Below are 26,816 nucleotides of genomic sequence, written 5' to 3'. Positions count from 1 at the left end.
GCTGTCCTTTTAACATGGTGACAAAAGTTGATACCTATGCTACATGTGTGTAAAGTGACTTGCACCCTGCTAAATGGACAGCAATAAGGTTGTAAATACAGTGACTGCCTGTCCCCCCCTGATGGCGGCCCTGGGTGTGTCATGAAAGGCCAATTGAGAAAATGGCTATATCATGTAGAGGAAATCACCAGTGTGGGGCAACCTATGTCATGGAGGTAGATTTGGACATCGATGTATATGTATCACCAGAAATGGAATTCTTTGTTCTACAATATCTCAAAGACGACCTAGCATGTTATTTGAAGACTGTACTATTTTGGACATACTTGGACTCAAACATACACTGCTCTTTCCACAGCTCCTCCTCCTCTGGGGGTATGATAAAGTTTATACGCATCTTCACCAAAAGCACAAGATGATGTGTCGTCTCCGGATGAGGCTGCAGCGGAGATTTCAGTTCCTGCCTGATATAGTGGATCTGCAGCGGGCCTGGAGTGATGCCAAAAGGCGCTCACCCAGGCTCCTGCTAAAGGCTGTGGAGCAAATCTCCGGTAAGTAAAAATATACATTACATGTGACCAGATAGGTTACAATTTTTTGGGTAGGTGGACATGTGTTTAGCTATGCAACAACACTAATACCAACACCCCCCCCCCCTCCCTCTCGCTCCTACCTTTCCTACCTCCATCAAGTGTCTCTTCACAACCTTTAATACTACTATGTACATTCGTATTTTTTATGTTTTTTTTTTTTCTTCTGCTTCTAGCCAAAGCGGACGGACGGCACCCTCTTGTGCTTTTGGTGAAGAAGGGGAGGAGGAGGACGGCCACACTCCAATACGCAATCAGAGGCAGCGAGCCATTTGAGCAGCTGAAAATTGTGGATCGTAAGTAGAAAATAAAAATGTTAGAAATTTCTAATCTCTAATCACATTTTACAGAGCCCCCTTTACATCGGAGTCTCCAGACTTACTACACTGTAAGAGGGAAGTGTGAAGACTCTGATATAAGGAGAGTTTGGGAACCATTATTTGAGGGGGGAAGCTGGGGACTCTGGTGTAAAAGGGAACTCTGTGTTCCCCAAAGCTCCCCCATACATCTGAGCTTACAGAGACCCTCTTACACTTCCCTTCCTCAGTCCACCACAGTCAAGGGCACAACAAGTCCCACTGCAGAAGGCTACCTGCTTGGACTTGTAATCCTCTCTGTAGGGGAATGAGGAAATACTGCCTGCTATGCTAAGACTTGTAGTGCCCTCTGTTAGGGACTAAGGATTCCTCAGTCCTCAACATTCTAGGGCACTATAAGTCTCAGCATAGTGGGCTGTCATACCTCAGTCCCTCACAGCTCGGGTCAAAAGCAACACAGTTAAACATCTAAAGGACAACTCCAAACAAAACTACCAATAATGGACAGAGTCCATATGCTCTATAATGTCAAAGACCCGCTACCACTCACCTTCCACCTCTGGTGCTGTCATTGTGTAGGGCAAAGGGCTCCATCTACACCATGTTTGGCTTTCAGGTCAGATAGGCAGGACTTGCTCAGCTCCACTCTCTTCCTTGGCAATTGACTCTGGCGTCATTGTGGATCTTTCCTCCTCTAGAAAACACCCAGGGGCCCTCTCCTTGTCCCCCAGCCACCCAGGGCCTTCTTCTCCTCCTCCTCCACCAACCATTTTCAGACTCTTCCAACTTCCCTTGGGCAACTCAACCCCTTTGCATAGTGGACACAACAAATCTATGACCAGCCTGCAAAATATCAAGTCTGGGCCTGGTTACCTGTATGTTCCGGGTCCAGGGCGGAGCTCTCCTCCCAGAGCAACAAATGATGATAGCAGAGTGAGTTGACCGGCCAGTCACTTCCTACTGGTGCAGGTACACACCTACCGATTCCTCCACATCTTAGGATAACATGATCAGACGGCCAATCCCCAGGCAGAGAAGGAGGAGTAAGTGTCAGCGGACAACAGACACCTGGCAGACGCAGTGAAGGGACTGCAGCACACTGCTGCAACTTTTTGATCCGAGGATTGAAAGCAATCTTTTACTTGGGAGATTTCCCTGACTGCGCCCTTCGAAATGTTGGTGCTCCGCCACTGGCCGCAAGGCCCCTGTAGGTGCGAGGCCTTAGGCGCCCGCTTAATTTGCATGGTGCCCTCCTGTTTTAAAACATGGTCAATGCATCTCATTGGTGTAAGTGCACTTCTATGTTCTTAATTTTAGGGGCATTGAGTATGGTGCTAGCATGATGAGAGGTTACTGCCTATTTGTGTCCATAAATAATATATAATGTTTTTCTTTTATTTTAGAAACCAGTGATCAGGATGTTGCGGCTCAGCCTTCTCAGGCCCCCTGTAAGTAATGTGGATGTGCTGGTGTGTTGTGTATTAGGTCGAACTTGGAGGAATGATTGTTTGTTTTGTTTTCTTTTGTGGTTGATGTAACTTCAGCAAGAGAGGAGCCTCAGGCAGGGCCAAGTCGCCTGGATCCGGGCCAGGAACACATTGGTGCCCAAGAAGAGGCCAATTCGTCTGAACCGGATGAGGACCTGGGCTCTCCTCAAATGGGAAGTAAGTATTCTACATGTGTTTGTGTGTTCAATGTGTCCTGGGAAATCTAAGGGCTGTAATATCTATATTTTGCCATTGGGGTTATGTAGCAGCTGACATTGAGGATGTTAGTTGTGGAGGACTGGGGAAGAGGGGCTGCTGCTTACCCAGTCCAAAGTAACTACTACCTTCAATGTTTCCCAACTACTTTCTGTGTGCCTTTATCAAATAGCTTTGGTTAAAGGATTGTATTTGTGTCTTTGTGTTTCTAGGAGATACGACGCCATCCCCCCATGAAGGGACACCATCCCCCCATGTAGGGTCTCCCCCATCCTCCCCCACTCCAGGCTCCCCTGAACTAGTCTGTAAGTACCTAAAATTAGATTCTCACATGAATTGTGTGTGCTAGGATGATGTGTATCTAGGATAATCTAAGTTGGAGTCTAAGCAAGTGTAGTTTTGCTATATGTGACAGGAAGGTTGGTCATGAAACACTCTTGCTTAACCTTCATGTTTGCAAGGTGGTTTTGGGGAGCTTTACAGGACATGTTATCTTTTGTAAGTTATCTCAAGCCACCCTATTCTAAATTGGTGTTAGTTTCTCTACATTGGAAATGGTGTGCTTTGTACTTGTAAATTTTTTGTGGACATTGTAATTTAATCATGTCCTGATTTAGTCAACACTGAAAATGTGTGTTTGTCAATCTTTCATAAATACTCTTCCTCGGTAATGTACCACATTCCAGTTCACAATTTGTGTTCTTTTTGTGCAGTTTCTCCCGAGCCAGCCACGCCATCAACTTCGGGGGCCCAAAAAAAAACTGATGATGGTAAGTTGTGTGCTTTTCCAGTAATGTGTCTACTTAGTAAGTGGAGAAATGCTAACTGTGTATGTCCCCGCTCAGGCTTCAAGTTCCTCTAAAGGCAGCAGGTTCTTTATGTGAATGCATTCTATGCATTAGTATTCCAAGTGATAGGTGTGCATATTCCCCCTCAGACTTACTGGGACCATTTTTTACTGTCCACATTTTTGCACTAATACTTGTCTGGAACAGACTCCCCCTCCTCCTTAACTGAGGTGACAGCATGCCAATATTGCCTCCTGATGCTGTCACTCCTAATCATTGAGACCATCGGAAGGGAGGGGGGCAAGGCTGGCTCACAGTTAGGTGCCTGAACAGGCACAGGGTGCTTGGCTTCATCTCATGTGCCTCCATAGCAAGCTGCCTGCTGTGGGGTCAACCAACAGGAGGGAGGTGCCTAGAGGTGTGTACAGGGGCCATGTAAAAAGGAGGATTGTTATTTATCTTGTCCCCAAAAACCTAGAGAGTGTAAGTCTAACCTGATTAGTTTTCCACAGCCCTCCCAAAATATGTTTCCAACACTTAGAACAGGCAGGGCTGAGGCACCAAAAACATCCGAAAAACACAATCAGCACAAAAGCAGGGAGTACGTATCCTTAACGCTACAAGCTTCACCCAGTAGAATGACGCTTGCACTGTACAAATCTGCATCACCACCATATCAAAGTCTAAATAAAACTTTCAGGGAAATGTGGAGGGGTAATGAGTGGGTGTTAGAGCGTTTTCATGACTGCCTAATCTACAGTTAGCGTGAGTCCATTTGTTGATAAACTTTTTCTTCTCTCTTAACACAGCTGGGATGGCGGAAAGGAGATCAGGGGAGCAGACACATCTGCTCCGTCCACAACTGGCCCTCCGAATTCCAAAGGGTAAGTCTCTACTATGTGTCAGGTTCAATCTATAGACAGTAAGAGGGAGAGAGAACGCTACACAAACTCCAATGGTGATAGAGATAAATGTGTGCACATGTATCGTGTTGACCAATTGAACCCAAAACACCTTACATTCTTCTAAATGATTGCTTGTGTTGACATGAAGAAAAGCCTTTTACTTAGCTTTGGTGGAACTGCTACTAACATTCCAAGCCATCTTATGTAACCTTTTGAACAATTTGCTGTGAAAGTTTGAGTTTAAGGTTTACACCAGCAATTTAGCATATTTGCTTCAGAGTGTTGATAAAAGCCAACCAATAGACTCCTAAGCATATTTGTTGAGGCACATTAATTACAATCGTTGTTTGGATCATTTTGCATAAAACTAATTGTCATGTCTTTTTCTACCCAGGACACACGCACCTCACCTATGAGGTCCTTTTGGAATACGTAACATGGTGCATCGACAGAATCTTAGTTTTGGAAGAAACTTATGGGGCCGATCCAGCCCCTCAGGAGCCATTTGTCAGGAATGTTTCCCCCTTAAAAAGATTATAGTTTTTATTTTTTAATTTGTTTGGTTAATTTTACAATGTTTTTTAACTGTCACATTTCGACATTCTAAAAAAAAATATAACAAAAAAATTTAAAAATTCAAAACCCTTTTTTTTGGGACCAAAAAAAAAAAAAAAATAAAAAAACCCTCGTTTTTGGGAAACAAAAAAATTTAAAAATTCAAAACCCTTTTTTTTGGGACCAAAAAAAATAAAAAAATAAAAAAACCCTCGTTTTTGGGAAACAAAAAAATTAAAAAATTCAAAACCCTTTTTTTTGGGACCAAAAAAAAAAAAAAATAAAAAAACCCTCGTTTTTGGGAAACAAAAAAATTAAAAAATTAAAAACCCTTTTTTTTGGGACCAAAAAAAAAAAAATTAAAAAAACCCTCGTTTTTGGGAAACAAAAAAAATATAAAAATTTAAAAAAAACCCTTTTTTTGGGCACCAAAAAAAAAAAAAAATTACAAAAAAGCCTTGTTTTTGGCAACCAAAAAAAATATAAAAATTTAAAAAAAACCCTTTTTTGGGGACCCAAAAAAAATAAAAAAACAAAAAAAGCCTTGTTTTTGGCAACCAAAAAAAATATAAAAATTTAAAAAAAACCCTTTTTTTGGGACCCAAAAAAAAAAAAAATAACAAAAAAGCCTTGTTTTTGGCAACCAAAAAAAAAAATGTTTACAAAAAAGCCTTGTTGTTTTTATGGCAACCGACAAAACCACAAATGTTTACAAAAAAGCCTTGTTGTTTTTATGGCAACGGAAAAAACCACAAATGTTTACAAAAAAGCCTTGTTTTTATGGCAACCGACAAAACCACAAATGTTTACAAAAAAGCCTTGTTGTTTTTATGGCAACCGACAAAACCACAAATGTTTACAAAAAAGCCTTGTTGTTTTTATGGCAACCGACAAAACCACAAATGTTTACAAAAAAGCCTTGTTGTTTTTATGGCAACCGACAAAACCACAAATGTTTACAAAAAAGCCTTGTTGTTTTTATGGCAACCGACAAAACCACAAATGTTTACAAAAAAGCCTTGTTGTTTTTATGGCAACCGACAAAACCACAAATGTTTACAAAAAAGCCTTGTTGTTTTTGGTAACAAACTAAACCAAAAATGTTTACAAAAAAGCCTTGTTGTTTTTGGCAACGGAAAAAACCAAAAATGTTTACAAAAAAGCCTTGTTGTTTTTGGTAACAAACTAAACCAAAAATGTTTACAAAAAAGCCTTGTTGTTTTTGGTAACAAACTAAACCAAAAATGTTTACAAAAAAGCCTTGTTGTTTTTGGTAACAAACTAAACCAAAAATGTTTACAAAAAAGCCTTGTTGTTTTTGGCAACGGAAAAAACCAAAAATGTTTACAAAAAAGCCTTGTTGTTTTTGGTAACAAACTAAACCAAAAATGTTTACAAAAAAGCCTTGTTGTTTTTGGTAACAAACTAAACCAAAAATGTTTACAAAAAAGCCTTGTTGTTTTTGGTAACAAACTAAACCAAAAATGTTTACAAAAAAGCCTTGTTGTTTTTGGTAACAAACTAAACCAAAAATGTTTACAAAAAAGCCTTGTTGTTTTTGGTAACAAACTAAACCAAAAATGTTTACAAAAAAGCCTTGTTGTTTTTGGCAACGGAAAAAACCAAAAATGTTTACAAAAAAGCCTTGTTGTTTTTGGTAACAAACTAAACCAAAAATGTTTACAAAAAAGCCTTGTTGTTTTTGGTAACAAACTAAACCAAAAATGTTTACAAAAAAGCCTTGTTGTTTTTGGTAACAAACTAAACCAAAAATGTTTACAAAAAAGCCTTGTTGTTTTTGGTAACAAACTAAACCAAAAATGTTTACAAAAAAGCCTTGTTGTTTTTGGTAACAAACTAAACCAAAAATGTTTACAAAAAAGCCTTGTTGTTTTTGGCAACGGAAAAAACCAAAAATGTTTACAAAAAAGCCTTGTTGTTTTTGGTAACAAACTAAACCAAAAATGTTTACAAAAAAGCCTTGTTGTTTTTGGTAACAAACTAAACCAAAAATGTTTACAAAAAAGCCTTGTTGTTTTTGGCAACGGAAAAAACCAAAAATGTTTACAAAAAAGCCTTGTTGTTTTTGGTAACAAACTAAACCAAAAATGTTTACAAAAAAGCCTTGTTGTTTTTGGTAACAAACTAAACCAAAAATGTTTACAAAAAAGCCTTGTTGTTTTTGGTAACAAACTAAACCAAAAATGTTTACAAAAAAGCCTTGTTGTTTTTGGTAACAAACTAAACCAAAAATGTTTACAAAAAAGCCTTGTTGTTTTTGGTAACAAACTAAACCAAAAATGTTTACAAAAAAGCCTTGTTGTTTTTGGCAACGGAAAAAACCAAAAATGTTTACAAAAAAGCCTTGTTGTTTTTGGTAACAAACTAAACCAAAAATGTTTACAAAAAAGCCTTGTTGTTTTTGGTAACAAACTAAACCAAAAATGTTTACAAAAAAGCCTTGTTGTTTTTGGTAACAAACTAAACCAAAAATGTTTACAAAAAAGCCTTGTTGTTTTTATGGCAACCGACAAAACCACAAATGTTTACAAAAAAGCCTTGTTGTTTTTATGGCATCCGACAAAACCACAAATGTTTACAAAAAAGAATTGTTTTTGTGAAAACCTTCCAAAAAATGTCAAAACATAAAAAATGTTTAAAATGTTTATCTAAATTAAATTTAAGTATGTTGCTCTTTGCAACACAAATGTTACATTGGCAATTTAGTTCATTCTATTATATATTGTAATATATTTTTTGTACGCTACAGTTGGTAGACACCCACATGTGTTATTAAAACATTTATTTTATTACCCAAGTTTTCTTTTTGGTGTACACATCGAATGTCTTTTGTGTTGTATTTGTTTACTTGAGTGGTGTGGTCTGTAATTGTTAGTATGTTGGCTTTGGTTTATGTTAGCCTTGAGACTTATTTTGAAGCTACATTTGAAGGGAGACCTTTTCTTGGGTCGTTATGTGAACATTGAGTTATCTAAATTTACATGAAATCATATGTTTGGAGATAGAGAAGCACGTGTGTATAAATGCCTACATTAACCAGGGCCATTACTTGGCCACCAACACTCCTAAAAAACCAAAGAGCAAACACAAACTAATCATTTTGCATAAAATTTTATTTCATCCCCAAAAGAAGCACTATAATAAATCATATTGTGCCACCCTCAAATTAAAAAAAAAAATGGCCCAACAAATTGGCCAATGTAAATCATTAACAAAACTAAACCAAATTAAACAAAAAAACAAAAAATCAAGTTGGTGGTGGTGCCTGAAGCAGTGTGGTGAGCACTGTTAAGTTTCCTGCCATCAAATGGTGGGCCAATAGTTCCATCTGGTCTGGGGTTAACTGTAGAGTTGTGCTCAAGTGGCCCATTAGGATCATATCTTGTGTCTGAGGCTGCTGATGATGCAGGGTGTTGAACGTTGGAAATGTCCCAGACAGAAGATGTTCTGCCAATAGTGTCATCTGCTCTGGGGTCAGCCTAAGCATTTGGGCAACGTGTGCCATTACCATGAGATGGGATCGTTGCTGCTCCAAGGCTATTTGATGCTGCTGGTGGTGCAAGGGTTGTGAAGATGTGTGGGGAGTGGTGGTTGATTGTTTGTTGTGGTCCACGGTGCGGGGGCAAACGACATGTCGCATTGGTGACAAAAAAGAAGAACGGCCTGGGGAGGAGTGAAGTGATAAAGGTGTGGAGGGAATGTAGTCAGGTGGAAGGGGTACTGTGGAACCAGTGCGCATTGAGGTTGTGCAGGAGGATTGCTCATTGAGGGGTGTGGGAGTCCGAACGGAGTGTGAAGTGCTAGGAGTGGCTACAGGAGGAATTGTCCCATCCCCAGCTGCCTGACAAGTGGCCAACACTGGCATTACCCTCCCACTACCACAACCTGCAGTGGCAGGTGAGTGAGATGTTTGGGAGGGCTCTGCCAATGGGGCATCTTCAGATCCAAACAGGCATTGGCGTGTGGCCAGCACCTGAGTGTCAACACTTTGCCGATCCCGTTGATGCTGGTCTGCTAAACTTACCAAGCTGTTACGCATATCCTGTTGAACCTGTAACATATCCTGGTGAACCTGTACCATTGTTGTTACAGATTCCTGTATGAGCCCGAGCAGACGTACTGCCTCAGTAGATTGCTGAGTACGCCTCCTTAACTCATTTTGGACCTGATACTCATCAAGCAGCCTCTCGGCTACATCCAGCATAGATGGACGAAGTTGGGTAGGTGACAATCCCTCTGCATCTAAGGCTACCTGAAAGCAGAAGAAATAGACCAAATCATTATCAAACATCATGACTAAATATTTCAGATTAGTTTGACAACTTAACACCCCAAGCAGAACGTTGAAAAGTTTGATGTGCTTCTAATGAGTACTTGTTCATTGTAAGATTATCCAAGCTAGCAACACTTCTGATAATGGGTACATATTATATTGGTATGACTAATATGACAAAGGCAAAAAAGATTCAACATGAAGGTGTTCCCAATTAACCCTGGTGTGGTAGGTTGTTTATGCTTTTGGTAAATCTGTTACTACACCAATGACTTTATACATCTACGTATGTTGTCTAAAATCTTGCCATCAATCGGCTACAGGACAACCCAACCAAACGATACCCATGAATTTGGACCTGGAAAATCAAAGACGGGCCGGACTTTAAAGATCCTGGATGTTTTTGGAACATTAGTGGCACACCAAATTATAACATAATTCCCTGATGTTCAAGATAGAACTCTTGTTGTGCTGGTGCATCGTCAGAATGTCATAGCACTAATTTAACACACACAATGTAAGCCACATCTAGTCCAAAATCAATGCTACCATTGAAATGTTACATGTGCACCTTGTTCCCTTATATCACATACCACAGCACTGGATGCAGAATCGTCGCCAGCTCCTGATCCAACTCCAGCTGCAACGTCAAGAGGGGCCTGATGTTCTTTTAAAAACAAAAAAAAAAAAACATGTTTAGTACATAACCTTAGTCAGTAATGATTATGGCCAGATTGCCCTCCTAGCTTCATGAATGAAGCATTGAGGCCAAACATTCAAAAGTGCTTTCCTGGGCTCATAGGACACTTGCTAAACCCTCCCAAAGGTTAAGAAGGCTTGGTCTGCCTACTAATGACGGCACCCATTAATGCTGTCAACTGTGTTTTGCAGGGTAAACATCTAAAAGGCAACACTCTTTCATAAGAAAAAACATGTGTGTTAATGGGGTTAATAAGATTCAAAAAAACATTATTTGACTAGACATACCAACACCTTCCTCCAGGCCTAGCTGCACTGGGTGTGTTCCCTGCTGCGGATCTTCTGTAAAGGACATAGCAATATGAGCTATCTTGGAAAAAAAAAAACATCTACATTGTTTGGCACAGTATGATATTGGACCTACCAGGAGGAGGGTCAGCACTGATGTCAACACCTGTGAGTCCGTCTGGTTCGCCAAGCTGCATGGGCTGTGGAGGGGCTGAGATCCGTGCTACAGATGAACAAATTGCAGGTTGGGGAAAACAAAAAAAGGACAATTGGAAGGGCAAGTATCACATTCTCTTAATGTCACACATAGGATAGTAGTTAATCTTTTCCAAACAACTCACACAATTGACATCCAAGATAATATCCTACCTCGGTGCAAAGCATCCGAATCTAAGTCCTCTCTGGGAAAGATGGTATCGGGTCCTATGATGTTCAAGAAAGGTAATTGATAATCCCAGAGAGAACTTCGTGCACGTTCATCCAGCCGACCTTGACGGTCATAAAGACCCTCCGCAGCCCATGCAATTAGCTTCTTCCGAACGGACCCACAGATGTCGTTGACCTTCTTCCGCACACTGTCACGGTGGCGAGGTGCTTCACCCAGTGCATTTACAGCATCCCGGATTTCATCCCACAATCTGTTCTTCTCTGTTACTGAGTAAGACGCGGCCCTGGTCCCATGTATCGCCTGATATCTGGCCATATAGGCGTGGACCAGGGCACAGCACTGATTGTGGGTGAAACGGGGAAGCCGGGGTAATGTGGACAAGCTGACTCTGGTGGACGGACCCGCTCCAGGACTACTGTCAGAAGAGCCAGCTTGTCCACTTGGTGTGTTAACACCTCCCCCGGCTTCCTCCTCCGGGATGGGGATGGTGGACTCCCTCATGGATACAGCTGGAGCCTCCCTCACACCAGAGCCAGACGATCTGCCCACCCTGCCCCCCCTGCCCCCCTGCCCCCCCTGGCCCCCCTGGCCCCCCTGGCCACCCTGCCCCTTCTCATCCTTCCAGTGGGTGGGGCCATGGGAGCACGAGGTGGGCAGAGAATCTGGCTGTCCAGCAGCAGCAAAGAGCCCCAAACTCCTAAATCTGAAATGACAAAAGAGAAAACAGAAAAAACAGGATTTGCAGATTGCTCTTCATATACAGTATAATTAGTGAACAGTTACAGAACACACTTACCTAATGGCACAAACAGACTTGGTGGTGGTGGTGGTGGTAGTAGTGGGCAAAGAGCAGAAGAGGCTGCAAAGAAAAGGAAAAAAAAAACACATAAGAAAACGCATATGGGTACAAATCACACGAGGCCCTCCAAACACTTACCTAATGGCACAAACACGGTGGTGGTGGTGGTGGCAAAAAAAGCAGAAGAGGTTGCAAAGAAATGGAAAAAAAAAACACATAAGAAAACGCATATGGGTACAAATCACACGAGGCCCTCCAAACACTTACCTAATGGCACAAACACAGTGGTGGTGGTGGTGGTGGTGGTGGTGGTGGTGGCAAAGAGCAGAAGAGGCTGCAAAGAAATGGAAAAAAAAAAACACATAAGAAAACGCATAGGGGTACAAATCACACGAGGCCCTCCAAACACTTACCTAATGGCACAAACACAGTGGTGGTGGTGGTGGTGGTGGTGGTGGTGGTGGCAAAGAGCAGAAGAGGCTGCAAAGAAATGGAAAAAAAAAAACACATAAGAAAACGCATAGGGGTACAAATCACACGAGGCCCTCCAAACACTTACCTAATGGCACAAACACAGTGGTGGTGGTGGTGGTGGTGGTGGTGGTGGCAAAGAGCAGAAGAGGCTGCAAAGAAATGGAAAAAAAAAACACATAAGAAAACGCATAGGGGTACAAATCACACGAAGCCCTCCAAACACTTACCTAATGGCACAAACACAGTGGTGGTGGTGGTGGTGGTGGTGGTGGTGGCAAAGAGCAGAAGAGGCTGCAAAGAAATGGAAAAAAAAAAACACATAAGAAAACGCATAGGGGTACAAATCACACGAAGCCCTCCAAACACTTACCTAATGGCACAAACACAGTGGTGGTGGTGGTGGTGGTGGTGGTGGTGGTGGCAAAGAGCAGAAGAGGCTGCAAAGAAATGGAAAAAAAAAAACACATAAGAAAACGCATAGGGGTACAAATCACACGAGGCCCTCCAAACACTTACCTAATGGCACAAACACAGTGGTGGTGGTGGTGGTGGTGGTGGTGGTGGCAAAGAGCAGAAGAGGCTGCAAAGAAATGGAAAAAAAAAACACATAAGAAAACGCATAGGGGTACAAATCACACGAGGCCCTCCAAACACTTACCTAATGGCACAAACACAGTGGTGGTGGTGGTGGTGGTGGTGGTGGTGGCAAAGAGCAGAAGAGGCTGCAAAGAAATGGAAAAAAAAAAACACATAAGAAAACGCATAGGGGTACAAATCACACGAGGCCCTCCAAACACTTACCTAATGGCACAAACACAGTGGTGGTGGTGGTGGTGGTGGCAAAGAGCAGAAGAGGCTGCAAAGAAATGTAAAAAAAAAACACATAAGAAAACGCATATGGGTACAAATCACACAAGGCCCTCCAAACACTTACCTAATGGCACAAACAGACTTGGTGGAGGGGGGGTGGTGTAATCCTTTATAGGCAAAAGGAGGCTGCAAACATTAAACATACATGAGAAAACACATGTCCAAACCACATGCACATGGGGCCAACTGCCAATGATTAAAAGACACTTGAGGGGTTCCCAAGCTATTGTGGGTTGGAGGGGATTCACCATAGACAACTTAAGCACACCCAAGATAAGTACAAATTGTCTCCTTCCTTTTTTTTGGGAGAGAGAGATACAATTGTCTTACCTCCAGATAATGTAGGTTGTGGGTCACAGGGTCTTGCTAGCACATAAGAAACATCGATCTATAACATCCAGCAGCCATATTGGCCATGTGCTCCTTTTATAGCTGGCTCACAGGTGTGATAATTAGCGGCCGTTTCTATATATATCTGCGCATTCGCGAATTTGCGCGTTCAAAATGGAGGACGATATCCCAGACGCATTAGATGGTGCAATGCTGGCATTTATTGGTGCCTTGTTTGAGGAGGCCCTGGCACAGGAGGCAGCAGAAGGTGGGGAAGCTGCAGCAGCAGCAGCAGCACCTCCAGCAGCAGCACCTCCAGTCCGTGTGCCCTTACCTCGCCAGCCACGCATTTTTGCTCCAAGGATCTATTTGGACAAGCTGCGGGATTCTGATGTCAGGAGGAAGTTCCGGCTCGAGCGAGGAACTATTCTACACCTCTACCAGCTCATAGCAGAGAAAATTGACCCGGACACACAGCGCGGCCATGCGGTGCCCGGCATGGCCAGATTGCTGGCCACTTTGTATATTTTAGGGCGTGGCAGCTTCCAAGCCACTTCGGGAAGTATCATGGGCATTAGCCAGCCCACAGTTTCAAGGGTGTTCATGTTGGTCATTAATGCCATAGTGGATATAGTGCCCAATTTTATCCACTGGCCACAGAATGAAAATGAGTGGAATGAAGTCAAGTTGGGTTTCTACCGGCGGGCACACATGCCACAAATCCTAGGGGCAATCGATGGCACCCACATAGCCATTAGGCCCCCAAGGAGCCACGAAAGTGAATACCGGAACCGCAAGCAGTACCACTCCGTGAACGTCCAATTAGTGTGTGACGCCAAACAGCGCATCATGAGTGTCAACACTGGTCACCCAGGGTCGTGCCATGATTCCAGTATGTTAAGAACAAGTACTCTGTACGAGGTGTTTGAAAGTGGACAAATGCCCGAAGGGTGGCTTATTGGTAAAGTATTTTGTCTTAACAACATAAACTGTAAGATTACATAGACATAGGAATAAGCTACATCGGTGTACACCCTGATTTAAGCAAAGCCTACCTAAAATGGATGTGTTAGGAGTTGTCAGGCTGTTCACACACAACCAGATCAGCAGCTTAGCAGCTCACAAAAGAAAGATTTGCAAAGTTGTCTTTGAGTCCAATGAAGGTGGTTAACCAATGTGTAAATGGTGTCCTCTAGCCACCCAAAGAAAACCGACAAATGATTCCAATGGTATTGCCATATCCCCAAAGTACTTTGCATAAGTGAGTCAATATTGGTTTCCTCACTCTAGTTGCAGATATATTCCAGAAGTAAGACCTAGGCTAATGTAATAGGAACAAAATAGGGGCCAAGTTGGAACTTGCAAGAGAAACCCACCACTTTGTGTGTCCTTTTTCCCATTTGTATTAGTGATTTAGGCAGTTAGACAGAGTTGAGATGTTTCATATGATTTTTTGCAAACAGACGAGCAGGTTGTTTAGTAAAATGCCTAATTGTCTCCCATTTTGAGGAGTCATCTAAAGTCACATGATATGAAGAACTAATGTATATTTTTCTTATTTTTCAGGGGATGCTGGTTACCCGCAGCTGACGTGGCTGATGGCTCCAATCAGGTACCCCCAGGGCCCAGCAGAGAGGAATTACAACAGGGCCTTGCGGAGAAGCCGGAGTATCATTGAGTTGACCATAGGTCTTCTCAAGTCCCGGTTTCTCTGCTTGGCCCGGCCTGGGGGTGAACTCCTGTACTCTCCTACAAAGGCTTCCAAGATCATCCTGGCGTGCTGCGTGTTGCACAACATGTGCGTTGCCCGGGATGATTCTTGGGAGCTGACGGAGGAGAGGGAGCCAGAGGTCCGTCAGCCGGCGGCCCCCAGGCGGCGGAGCACCGCTGCCGGTATGGCCACCCGGAATACCCTGGTTGCTAGCCACTTTACATGTAAGTACTGTAACCGGTCAAGATAGGGCATGTGTATTAATTAGCTAGTTAGCAGAGGTGCCACTCACAGGGAGACAGAGGGTGATTATCATCTGCCAATGACACTTGCCATTGTAGATAAAGTGTAGTCAACATTGGTAAAATTGTGTTACTTGAGCAAAAACATGCACCTCTAACCATAAACATGTTGGTATTGTGAATAGTGTAAAGGGCTGAGAAGAGCTGGCAGGTGTTTATTTGTGTCTATGCCACCTGTGTAGTTATTGATAACATGAACGGCTGCTTGGTATCTTATGGTGTTGTAATTTTCCAGAACATCAACATCTTGGAATCATGGCACGTACCATGGGAAGCCTGTGGTGATGGGCTGTCTGGCGTCACAGGTGTGTATTCAAATGTTTACATTAATGATTTCTGGTTTGTGTAAGTTGGCATAAAATGTGTTATTTCACTCGTGATGTCGAAATTAAATGAAGTTCAGAATGAAGCAAACAGGCATTAAGATGTGATTTTCATTATGAAATGTCTTATCCTTTGTTTTATTTTTCCAGGAGTGGTACTGCTTGCGGGTGTAGGTGGTAGAAACCCACCTTGATGGACTCCACTCATTTTCTTTTGTGGTCAGTGGATATTTGGTAAGGCACATGGCCAATGACCAACATGAACACCCTGGAACTTCGAAAGTGGCTTGGAAGCTGCCCAGCAACCTTGCCATGCCTGTCCCCTATGAGCTGGTAGAGGTGCAGAATGGATTCTGAACTCTGCCGGAAGTTGTGGAAGACATCAGAAACCCGTAGCCATGGAGCAAAGATCGTGGTCTGGCGCTGTAAAGGCACACGGACTGGAGAGTGACAATATTCTTTTGCTGCATCCCTCCTTCTGCTGTCATTCTCAAATAAATAAATACATTAGAATTGAACATGTGTTTTTTTGTTTTGTGTGGGTGCCTACAGACAAAAGGGCCATCCACACTGTAAGATTTAGAGAAGACTTTATCCTTCAGATTGACATTTTCTATGTAGTGCAAGGGCCTGCCTGATTGCATCCAAATTGAAAGTGTTGAGGTTTGAGCTTCTATTATATGGTTTGGTTAAGTCTACAGGAAAAAGTCTAGACAAATTGTTAGTGTATGGCCCATTAAGCTGCCAAGGCCGGAGTTTTGCACTTTGCATGCTGCTTGTACTGGTGATGTGAGGGGTTGTAATGTAGAGTAGGGATGTGACAGTGTTGTGTTGAGGTGTGAGGCAAATGTAGTGTTGGACTATGAGGGTCTGTGTTGTTGAAATATGGAGAGAGTCCAATATCAGACACCTATGTTTATTGGTCAAGAAATTGTAAGAACCATGGTAAATATGTAAAGAATTGCATCTCGATAAAACTAGGACCACACTCATAAAATCAAAATTGTGTTGTTTCCATTGATGTGCTTGAAATTTGGGTAGGACACCCCCCTCCCCCCCCCAAATTCAAGATAGTTTAAAAAAACTGTTTAAAAAAATGAGAGTGAAAAGAGATCCCAAGTGTAGTGATGTGATTTGAACCCATGACGTTGTGAACTGCAGTGAAGTTGCAAAGCACTTAGCTATTGTGCAGAATAAAGCTGTATGGTGGAAAAAAAGGAGTGTGTTAAGGCTAAAAAGCACATATAGCTAAAGAACTAAACATTGTATGGAATGTGGGAAGAAGACCATGGTAAAATTGTGAGGTTTCATCTTGCCCTGAAGTAGGGTAGGGGTTTGGTCGCTTGCCTTTGGTACTTTCCTTCATAAGATCGATTCGACACACAGACAAGATCAAAAAAACACTTAAAATGGTGTAAGCTTGCAAGCGCTTCTGAGTGTAACATTATTTAGCAATATATATGATGTAATCCGTTACATTTTAGCAATATAAACAAAAAAAGAAAATAAAAAAAGTAGGTGGAGATGGTAAGCCTCGAACCTACAGCAGAGGGAGATGAATTACAGACATGTGATGTGTGCACTAATCCACTAGCCCACATCACTATGTGAAACTGCTATAAGCACGAAGACATAAGTTTGCGAATTGGCGAAGCCGCGATCGTAAGTGAATCCCGCTGACGGCGGAATTCATTATTGCTGTTTTACTCGCCAATTCGCCGCAGCGCCAGTTAATTGATTTGAACGCGGCGAAACTGAAACACGTCATAGATGTTTGAAGCTGCAGTTTCTTTAAATCCGGCCCTTTAAGTGACACTTTTTGGGGACCAGATACAGTAATCAGTGCTAACAAAAAATGCACTGTTACTGTATAAATTACACTGGCAGGGAAGGGGTTAACACCAGGGGTGATCACGGGGTTAAATGTGCTTCTAGAAGTGCTTTCTAACTGTGGTGGGACTGGATGCACTGGAGGAAAAGAGAGATCTGCATTTCTGCTTAGCTGAAACACAAGATCTCTGGCTTCCTCTGTGACCGAACGGTGGTCTGCCTTGTTTACGAACGATCAGTGGCACTCTAGCGGCGTGTGTGTGCCCCCGACATCTCCTGCACAAAATCACGTCCATGTACAGTACGTGATTTTGTGCAGCCAGGCCAACCTGCCACAGTATATATGCGGCAGGCGGTCCAGAATTGGTTAAAAAGGAAATTGGCTTAACCCTTACCTCCCAACTTTTTGAGACGGGAACAAGGGACACCTATTAGCAAACGTATGTAGCCACAGGACACACCCCCTGCCATGCCCCCTTATAGGAGAATTATACAAAAAAAAAAAAGGTTAGTTAAACTCACATGTGTTTTTTTTAAAGCGGAGTTCCGGGCACAAAATCGACCTAATCGATTTTGTGCCCATCCACTGGCTCTTCTTCACCTGAAAAGGAATTGGATAGTTAGGTATATTTTTTTTTTTTACTCACCTTGTAATTGTAGTAGATAGAAAATACTCACCAATTCTCCACTTCCTCCCTCAGTGCCGCGGCTCTGCCGTCACTTCCTCTTTGCGATGATTCCTGGGAGCTGAACGTCATCGCTCCCAGGAATCAATGCGACGGCACTGGCCCCGCTCGTCACTTCCGGGGCGACGCCGCATTCCCTGCTAAACAGCTTCTGGGCATGCCCAGAAGCTGTGGAGGAATGCGGCGCCGCACCGGAAGTGACGAGAGGGGCCGGTGCAGGAGCATTCTGGGAGAAGAAGACACGGAAGATGACGCAGAAGAGGATCGCGCCGGCTTCAGCTGCCCACAACAGAGATGGCAACGCTGTAGAAGAAATTTTATAAGTAAGTATTTCTTCTTGCAGGTAAGTGCGAACCGGGACAGATCAGAGGCTAGCCATTGTGGAATGTACTAGCCCTGACTTTCCCGGGGGTATGTTTATTGAAAAACTGTTTTTGTGCCCGGAACTCCGCTTTAACCACTACTATTTCTTTATACTGCTTTTTTAAATTTACAAATGCAGCAATTTAGAAATTGGATTAAAAATTTAGCACTGTAACATGTGACCAGATTTTTAAAACAAAATCTGGGGACATATTTTTTTTTATTGGCAAATGATAAACTATTTTATAAGCATATTTTCCTCAAATGACATATGCAGTGTATGTGGTATGTGCTTATGGAATGATTATATTCATTATTTCTTCCATTTTCTCCATCAGATTAAAAAAAGATACTTCTTAGAATTTTTTGGGATATGACTACCAAATGTTAAGAAGATAAGGTAGAGAAAAAAACTTTTCAATGCATATTTTGTACTTTATTCTTACCAAAAAATTTTGGCTCAATAATAACAATATAAATAAATAATTCAGAACGGTAAAAGATTTTGTAACAACACGTAGGATACATAAATAATCAAGTAATAATAGCTAACTGTTATAAGACTACAACTGTAAAGAGAACAGTAAGGCACCATAACGACTTCATCTAAATGAAGTTTTTACGGTGTCAGGAGTTCCCTGAGCGCTGTCTTACCTTATGGGATTAAACCGTTCTCAAACTTTTTAACCTCAAAGTCTGTGTTCCAGCGTCGATCTCCCAGCAGGTCCTCTGATTGACTAAAAGCAGTCAGCTGACGCTCTTAGCCAACCAGTGACTCCTATTCATAAAACTGGCTTGAAAATGTATTTTTCTTGATGGGCACTGATGGGTGGCACTGACAGGCATTACTGATAAAGAGGGGGGGGGGGCACTGATATAAGGGAAGGGGACTGTGAACTAATGGGGTTCTCTAAAGGGGTGCTGCTGATCTAATAGTTGACCACCAACTATTAGATCAGCAGTCAATACCCCCTCTTAGAGACCCCCATTGGCTCACAGTCTCCTTATATTAGTGCCCCCCACCCCCTTTCTTAGAGACCTCCAGAGATCAGAGAACCCCCCCCCTTTATATAAGCTCCCCCTGCCCTCTTTAACACATCCTATCACATTGCCTTACCAGTGGGACCCGGGAGCTACTGCAGCCAAGGAGGGAAGTGTGAGAGCTGAGCTGGGGGCAGAGCTGGAAGGTGGAGCCACTCTAAGGCTATTTACCTCCCACTATGCAGTGTGAACGGCAGAAAAAGCATGCCATTGGTTGCTAGGACAGCAACCAATGACTGCAAATGAGATCACCGCGGTGGTGGCAGTAGCAGCGGGAGTGGGTGAGGCACCTGGCAGGGCAGGCAGAGAGGCGCAGCAGACAGGAATCTCATAGAGTGGAGTGCAGTGCCAGGGCTTGGTCCGCAGTGGCACTGCGCTCCATCCCAGTGGCGGCTGGTGAAGTTTTAAGATGGTGGGGGGGCGCAAGACCCCGCCCTTCCATTTTGACCCCTCCCATTTCTCAGAAGCCCCACCCCTTATATACTCCACCCATTTTGTCCCCTGTATTTTTCTTGCGTGAACAAATTCTCCCAATATATCACATATTAAGGGGTCCATCAGTACTAGTATTTCCCATAATAGGGAGCAGGGACCCTACTATGGGATATACTGTGAGAGACAAACTATTATGGGATACACTGACTGAGAGTGGCACAATCCCCACAGTACAGACCCCCTAGCACAAACCCCACAGTACAGGCCCCCTAGCACAAACCCCACAGTCCAGACCCCCTAGCACTAATCCAACAGTGCAGGCCCCCTAGCACAAACCCCACAGTACAGACCCCCTAGCACTAATCCAACAGTGCAGGCCCCCTAGCACAAACCCCACAGTAAAGGCCCCCTAGCACTAATCCCACAGTACAGGCCCCCTTTCAATGCAGTGACCAGCGTACATGCCCCCTTTCAATGCAGTGACCAACGTATATGCCCCCTTTCAATGCAGTGACCAGTGTACATGCCCCCTTCAATGTAGTGACCAGTATACATGCCCCCTTTCAATGTAGTGACCAGCATACATGCCCCCCTTTCAGTGTAGTGACCAGTATTCATGCCCCCTTTCAATGCAGTGACCAGTATACATGCCCCCTTTCAATGCAGTGACCAGCGTACATGCCTCTTTCAATGTAGTGACCAGCGTACATGCCCCTTTCAATGTAGTGACCAGTATACATGCCCCTTTCAATGTAGTGACCAGCATACATGCCCCTCAATGTAGTGACCAGCATACATGCCCCTCAATGTAGTGACCAGCATACATGCCCCCTTTCAATGTAGTGACCAGTATACATGCCCCCTTTCAATGCAGTGACCAGTATACATGCCCCCTTTCAATGTAGTGACTAGTATACATGCCCCCTTTCAATGCAGTGACCAGCGTACATGCCCCTTTCAATGTAGTGACCAGCATACATGCCCCCTTTCAATGTAGTGACCAGTATACATGCCCCTCAATGTAGTGACCAGTATACATGCCCCTCAATGTAGTGACCAGTATACATGCCCCTCAATGTAGTGACCAGTATACTTGCCCCTCAGTGTAGTGACCAGTATACATGCCCCTCAATGTAGTGACCAGTGTATATGCCCCTCAATGTAGTGACCAGTATACATGCCCCTCAATGTAGTGACCAGTATACATGCCCCTCAATGTAGTGACCAGCATACATGCCCCTCAATGTAGTGACCAGCATACATGCCTCTCAATGTAGTGACCAGTATACATGCCTCTCAATGTAGTGACCAGCATACATGCCCCTCAATGTAGTGACCAGTATACATGCCCCTCAATGTAGTGACCAGCATACATGCCCCTCAATGTAGTGACCAGTATACATGCCCCTCAATGTAGTGACCAGCATACATGCCCCTCAATGTAGTGACCAGCATACATGCCCCTCAATGTAGTGACCAGCATACATGCCCCTCAATGTAGTGACCAGTATACATGCCCCTCAATGTAGTGACCAGTATACATGTCCCTCAATGTAGTGACCAGCATACATGCCCCTCAATGTAGTGACCAGTATACATGTCCCTCAATGTAGTGACCAGCATACATGCCCCTCAATGTAGTGACCAGTATACATGCCCCTCAATGTAGTGACCAGCATACATGCCCCTCAATGTAGTGACCAGTATACATGCCCCCTTTCAATGCAGAGACCAGCGTGCGTGCCCCCTTCAAAGTACCAGACTGTCAGTGACAGTGTGCGGGCTGGGCCCCCCCCCTGAGGCATCACTTACCGGCTCACTGCTGCGCTGCTGCTGAGTGTGGTGCAGGTCTGTCTGCGCGGCCTGCGGAAGTAGTGTCTGGCTCTGCGCCTGCTGCCTGCCTGCAGTGCGGACTGGAGTCTGTGGACTGAAGAAGTGTAGTCTGACCTGGGACTCACTCGATTCCTCGGAAGCTCGAACGTTCTCTCACAGCGTACTGGTGGTGGTCACTCACTGAGTCCTGAAGTCACGACACTCACTCTTCTTGACTAATGATGACTCTTCTGCGAACTCCCGACTCCTCAGTCAGTCCTCCCGCCGCGCGGGTCTCCTCTCTGTGCGCCGGTGGTCAGGAACCGGGAAGGTGATCACGGGACGCCGGGGCGGTGCACCGCCCCCACGCGTCACACCAGGTCCCTGGATGTCCTCCTGTGATTGGTCCAGGCTGGAGTCTGGACCAATCACAGCCAGCACATCAGAAAAGTGGGGGGTGTCGGGGGGCGCATTGCTCTGCGCCCCCCGATGACATCCAGAAGGCCGCCAATCGGCACCTCTGCCCCCCGCACGTGGGGTGAAACCCCCCCCATAGCCACTCCAGGTCCGGCGCCCCTAGTGGGCTGAAAATTGAATTTTTTTTTTATCTTTTTTATTCTTTTGCCCACAGATTGGGGGGGGGGGCGGCGCCCCTGCGCCCTCTACAGACCGGCCGCCACTGCTCCATCCTCAGGAAATATTTACTGGATGGATGGTTGGATGGGACTGGAAGTATGTTGTGTCCAGGTCACAGGTGGACAGAGATCCAGGCACAAGTGTCTAAACATGGACTGTCCAGGGCAATACCGGACAGGTGGCAACCCTATCTGGGGACAAAAATGGGGACAGACTTGGTCCGGGGATAGTGTCCTCAGTCTGGGAACTGTACCAGGGACGTCTGGTAACCTTACTGTAAAACACTTTTTGAAAGATAAATAGTAAATTTTATATACAATTATATAGATCAGACCAAAATGAGAGACAGATAAGGAGGAAAGAGGGATAGAGGGACTTTTTTCAGAATCAGAGACAGTCCCTCGAAATCAGGGACAGTTGGGAGCTATGGCTTAACCACTTCCAGTACAGGCCAATTCTGACATTTCTGTCATTTCTGTCATACATGTAAAAATCTGCTTTGTTTTTGCTAGAAAATTACTTAGAATCCCTTAACATTAAATATTTTTGAGCAAAGCTCATGGAGAATAAAATGGTTGTTGCAATTTTTTTAGTTTGCACGTTATTTGTGCAGCAATTTATCAAACCTACATTTTCAGGAAAAAAATACACTTTTGGCCCCTTACACACGGGTGCCTCCCGTAGTGTAGCGGATTCCAATTGCTCAGCTGGGGATCGCTCCTCTGACCACCATTGAGCAGGCGAATGACAGGTCCATGTCCGCTCCGCTGTGCAGAGTGGACACGGACACAGTCCCGCTCTCCTCTATGGGGAAATTGGATACAAATGGACTAAAATAACAAAAGAAGTGCAGCGCTAACGAGTAAGATGCTATCAAGGAGAACAGTCCAAAGGTGCAAATATGGTGAAATATGCACAAGATGTAAACATTCAGTGCTCTTCAGTGTGCTGGTAATCCTCCACCCAGTCTCATTAGCCTCTCACCTCACACTTAGCCCCTGTGTCACCAGACGGGCTAGTAAGACATAACATTTCTCCAAGGATATCACCAATATGGATCAGATCATTAATCCTCTTCATCAGTATATAAAGCTCACAGGTAACAGATCACAGGTCCAAAAAGCAGGTCATAGGTCCATAAGGAAACAAAGGTCCGGACATTACCGTAATAAAATACTTTTATTGAGCATCACACAAATCATAAAAATTACCTTGTAAAGCACTCAACAAGTGCATGTAAAAAGCAGATTGTTACACACAGCGGTCTCGTCTGACCGCAATGGATGGTGGGTGACGTCACCCTGCCTGTCCATTTCCATCCGATACGCCGCAATCCGATGGAAAATAAGACCACCGTTCGTCTGGATTTTGCGGTGCTGTATTGGATCGGATGGCAGCAGGTATCAGCAGATATATGTCTGCTGACATCTGCAGCTAGATATGGGAGACTGGAGGGTATGATCAGGTCTGCCTGAAAAACTGACAGGGGGACCTGATCAAGCAGACCGTGTGAAAGGACCCCAAGGCCCCTTTCACACTGTAGAGTCCGTCGGCAGGACTCTGTTTTTCTCAGCGGGGGTATCGATCTGCCAATCCCCCGCTGAGCAGGCGGATGGCAGCTCTGTCTCCGCGCTGTGTGTGGAGACAGAGCTGTCAGGTCCTCGCTGTTTTCTATGGGGGGATCGGATGAGAACCGTCTGTCTGTTCTCATCCGATCCCATCCGATCCGCTGGTCGGATGGAAAATAGGGTTTCCATCCATCCAGATTTGAGGGATTGGCTGTCAGCGGACATGTCTTCGCTGACATCCGATGTCCCATAGAGATGCATGGGGCATCCGTTCAGATCCGCAAAAAAACGACAGGCGGATCTGCACGGTCCGCCTGTGTGAAAGGGGCCTAAATGAGTTTTAGTGAACACAAACACATGATACCCATTATTTTGGGTAAAGCATTAAAAATGATGTTACTCTGAATAAATACCTAACATATCATACTTTAAAATTGAGTACACCTGTGGCATGGCACACGGTACCCAGGGGCGTAACTACAGGGGTTGCAGGGGTCACAATTGCAACCGGGCCCCATGCTCCAGGGAGCCTGTGCGGCTCCCCTGTACACCTGGATAGGAGGGGTGGCGGGGGGCAGCATGTAGAGAAATCACTGTCCTCCTTTTTCCTCCTGTAGCTGCAGGAGGAAAATGGAGGAGATTGGTTCTTCTGTATGCTGCCCCCCGCCACTCCTCCTATCCAGTTCACTTGTGTTCTGCTGTCTCTGGGCCCCTGTGTGCTCCTCTGGTCACCCCCCCCCCCCCCACTGTGCTGCCCCCCTTCCCCACTGTGCTGCTGCAGGGATGTGTCACAATAGAGAACCAGGAAGGGGTCGGTAAATATGTAATTTACCAGCTCCTTCCTTTTCTGAATGGACAGACTCATAGTCAGTGACATTGTAAAAAAAATTAAAATGATAAAAAATAATACAATTGAAATACCAAAAAATAAAAACTACTGACACCAGTGGGTGAACTTCCAGGATCGCAAAGGTCACACTTGCGACCGGGCGCTGGCATTCCACCACCGTGGGGAGGCCCCAAGATGGCAGCAAGGGGGCCCACTGCAGAACTTGTGAAAGGGTCCTGCTGCGGGACCATAATTAAGGGCCCCGCAACGAGAGTAAAGGGCACCAGGATCAGTGGGAAGAGCCCCTAGGCTTGAAGGGAAGGGGGGGGCCCTTCATGGTTTCTTGCACCAGGGGCCCTGAAGGTTCTAGTTACGCCTCTGACGGTACCTAAAAGTCTCCCTTGACCAACCTATACAAAAAGATGGCAACCACCCCAATTCATAACTAGCCTTTGAAGTAAGGTGCACAATGAAGAGCAACACATATCAGAAATAAAAATTCCCCAGCACACTTACCAGCTAGCCAACAAACAGACCCTGTCTATCAATTCATGTTAAAAGCAGAGGTTTTTGTTGCAGACAACAGTTCCAAATATATGTGGAAGCTGTGGTGCCCACCACAAGTTTCCTCTGTGTACTGTGGTCATAACTCTATATTTCTGAGAATTTTCAAGCTAGAGCATACTGTATATAACAGTGGATGATATAAGGACAGGTTTGCCTGGAGGGAGTCCACACCTAGATTAAAGGCAATGTGACACATTGGACGCCCAGCTAGAGGACCTCCTTCCGCTGCCTGTAAAAGTGTTCCAGCGGCTCTATAGCCTCATTTAATTATTGTAGGGAGTCGTCTGCTGAAAAAGCGATACCAGGATCATGGGTATAGCCTCAACCATGATCCCAGTATAGCAACTTCAACCTTAAGGCTGGCCATACACTATACAGTTTTCTTATTCAATTTCCTTTAGATTTACCTTTAACTATGTAGTGCAAGGGCCTGTCTGATTGCATACAAATTGAAAGTGTTTAGGTTTGACCCTATATTACATGGTTTTGGTAAATCTAAAGGAAAGTTGAACAAGAAAATTGTATAGTGTATGGCCAGCCTTAGCCTTGTACATACTATCAGTTTTTTTCCTTCAACCCAGTGGGCTTAATGAAAAAAACACTTGAGAGCTCGGGAGAAGCTCTTTGTACTAAATATGTGATGTTAGTAGAGTGATCTCCCCGCTGAGCTATTGTGTTCTGATGAGAGGACGCCCCCCTCCGCTCTCTGATGGGGAGGCCCCCCCTGCCAGAACACGCCGGTCAGCGCTGTCAGCCATTCGACGGGAGGTGGTTAATATGTTATGATTCTGTGTTTAAAGTGAGTTGTGCATTGAGGCTGGGTTCACACTTATGCGATGACAGACATTGTATGTGATTCACACCGCATTGCTGTGCAGATCACATGCAATGTCTGTGTGATGCGATTTCAGCTGCATAAACTGTATGGCCTTAAATTGCATCGCATTTGCACCAAACTGGTGCAGGACCTTTTTTTTGGTCCGCAATGGAATCGGATCGCATGGGTGTTCACACCTATGCGATCCGATTCCTGCACCATTTGACAGTTTGCACTGCGATCTGCAAACCAATCTGGGGGTGTCAATAACTTTACACCCCCAGCAGTTCGCAGATCTCAGTGTGAACCAGTGTGCGATTCAGGTGCAATGTGAGAACTGGTGTTCTGTCAGAATACCATACCCTATCAGAATTCCATACCTCCGTCATTTTCGGTTGCGGATCAGCTGTGGCTTTGTCATGAATCAGCTGTAGCCGCGTCACGCATCCTATTGGGTATGTGCAGAATAGGTAGGGCATTTTGATAACATCGTAAGCGGTCAGACAAAAGTTCTAGTGTGCATGCGCACCAACGGGTCGGGCAGCAGGATCTCTGATAACAAACATCCATCCGATCTCCATGGCCCACACTGCGCTGACCCAACACTGCGTCGAGCTGACATTACGCCGAGCCGACACTCCGATCTCCATGCCCTACACTGCGCCGACCTGACAATGAGACAGTGGGCGTGCGCGTGTGGGTAGAGAATAGGATTGTCCCATTGTCGGCTCTGCGCAGTGTATGCCATGGAGATCAGATGGATTTTTGTTATAAGATGCCGCTACCCGATCCGTTGGTGCGAATGTGCCCGCTCATGCGCAGTAGGACTTTCGCCTCACCCCCATTACGATGTTATCAAAATTCCCTACCTATTCCGCGCATGCACAATAGGACGT

Source organism: Pelophylax lessonae (assembly GCF_965119305.1).
Source record: "Pelophylax lessonae genome assembly, chromosome: 5".
NCBI classification, from domain to species: Eukaryota; Metazoa; Chordata; class Amphibia; order Anura; family Ranidae; genus Pelophylax; species Pelophylax lessonae.
This window is presented reverse-complemented; position numbering follows the sequence as displayed.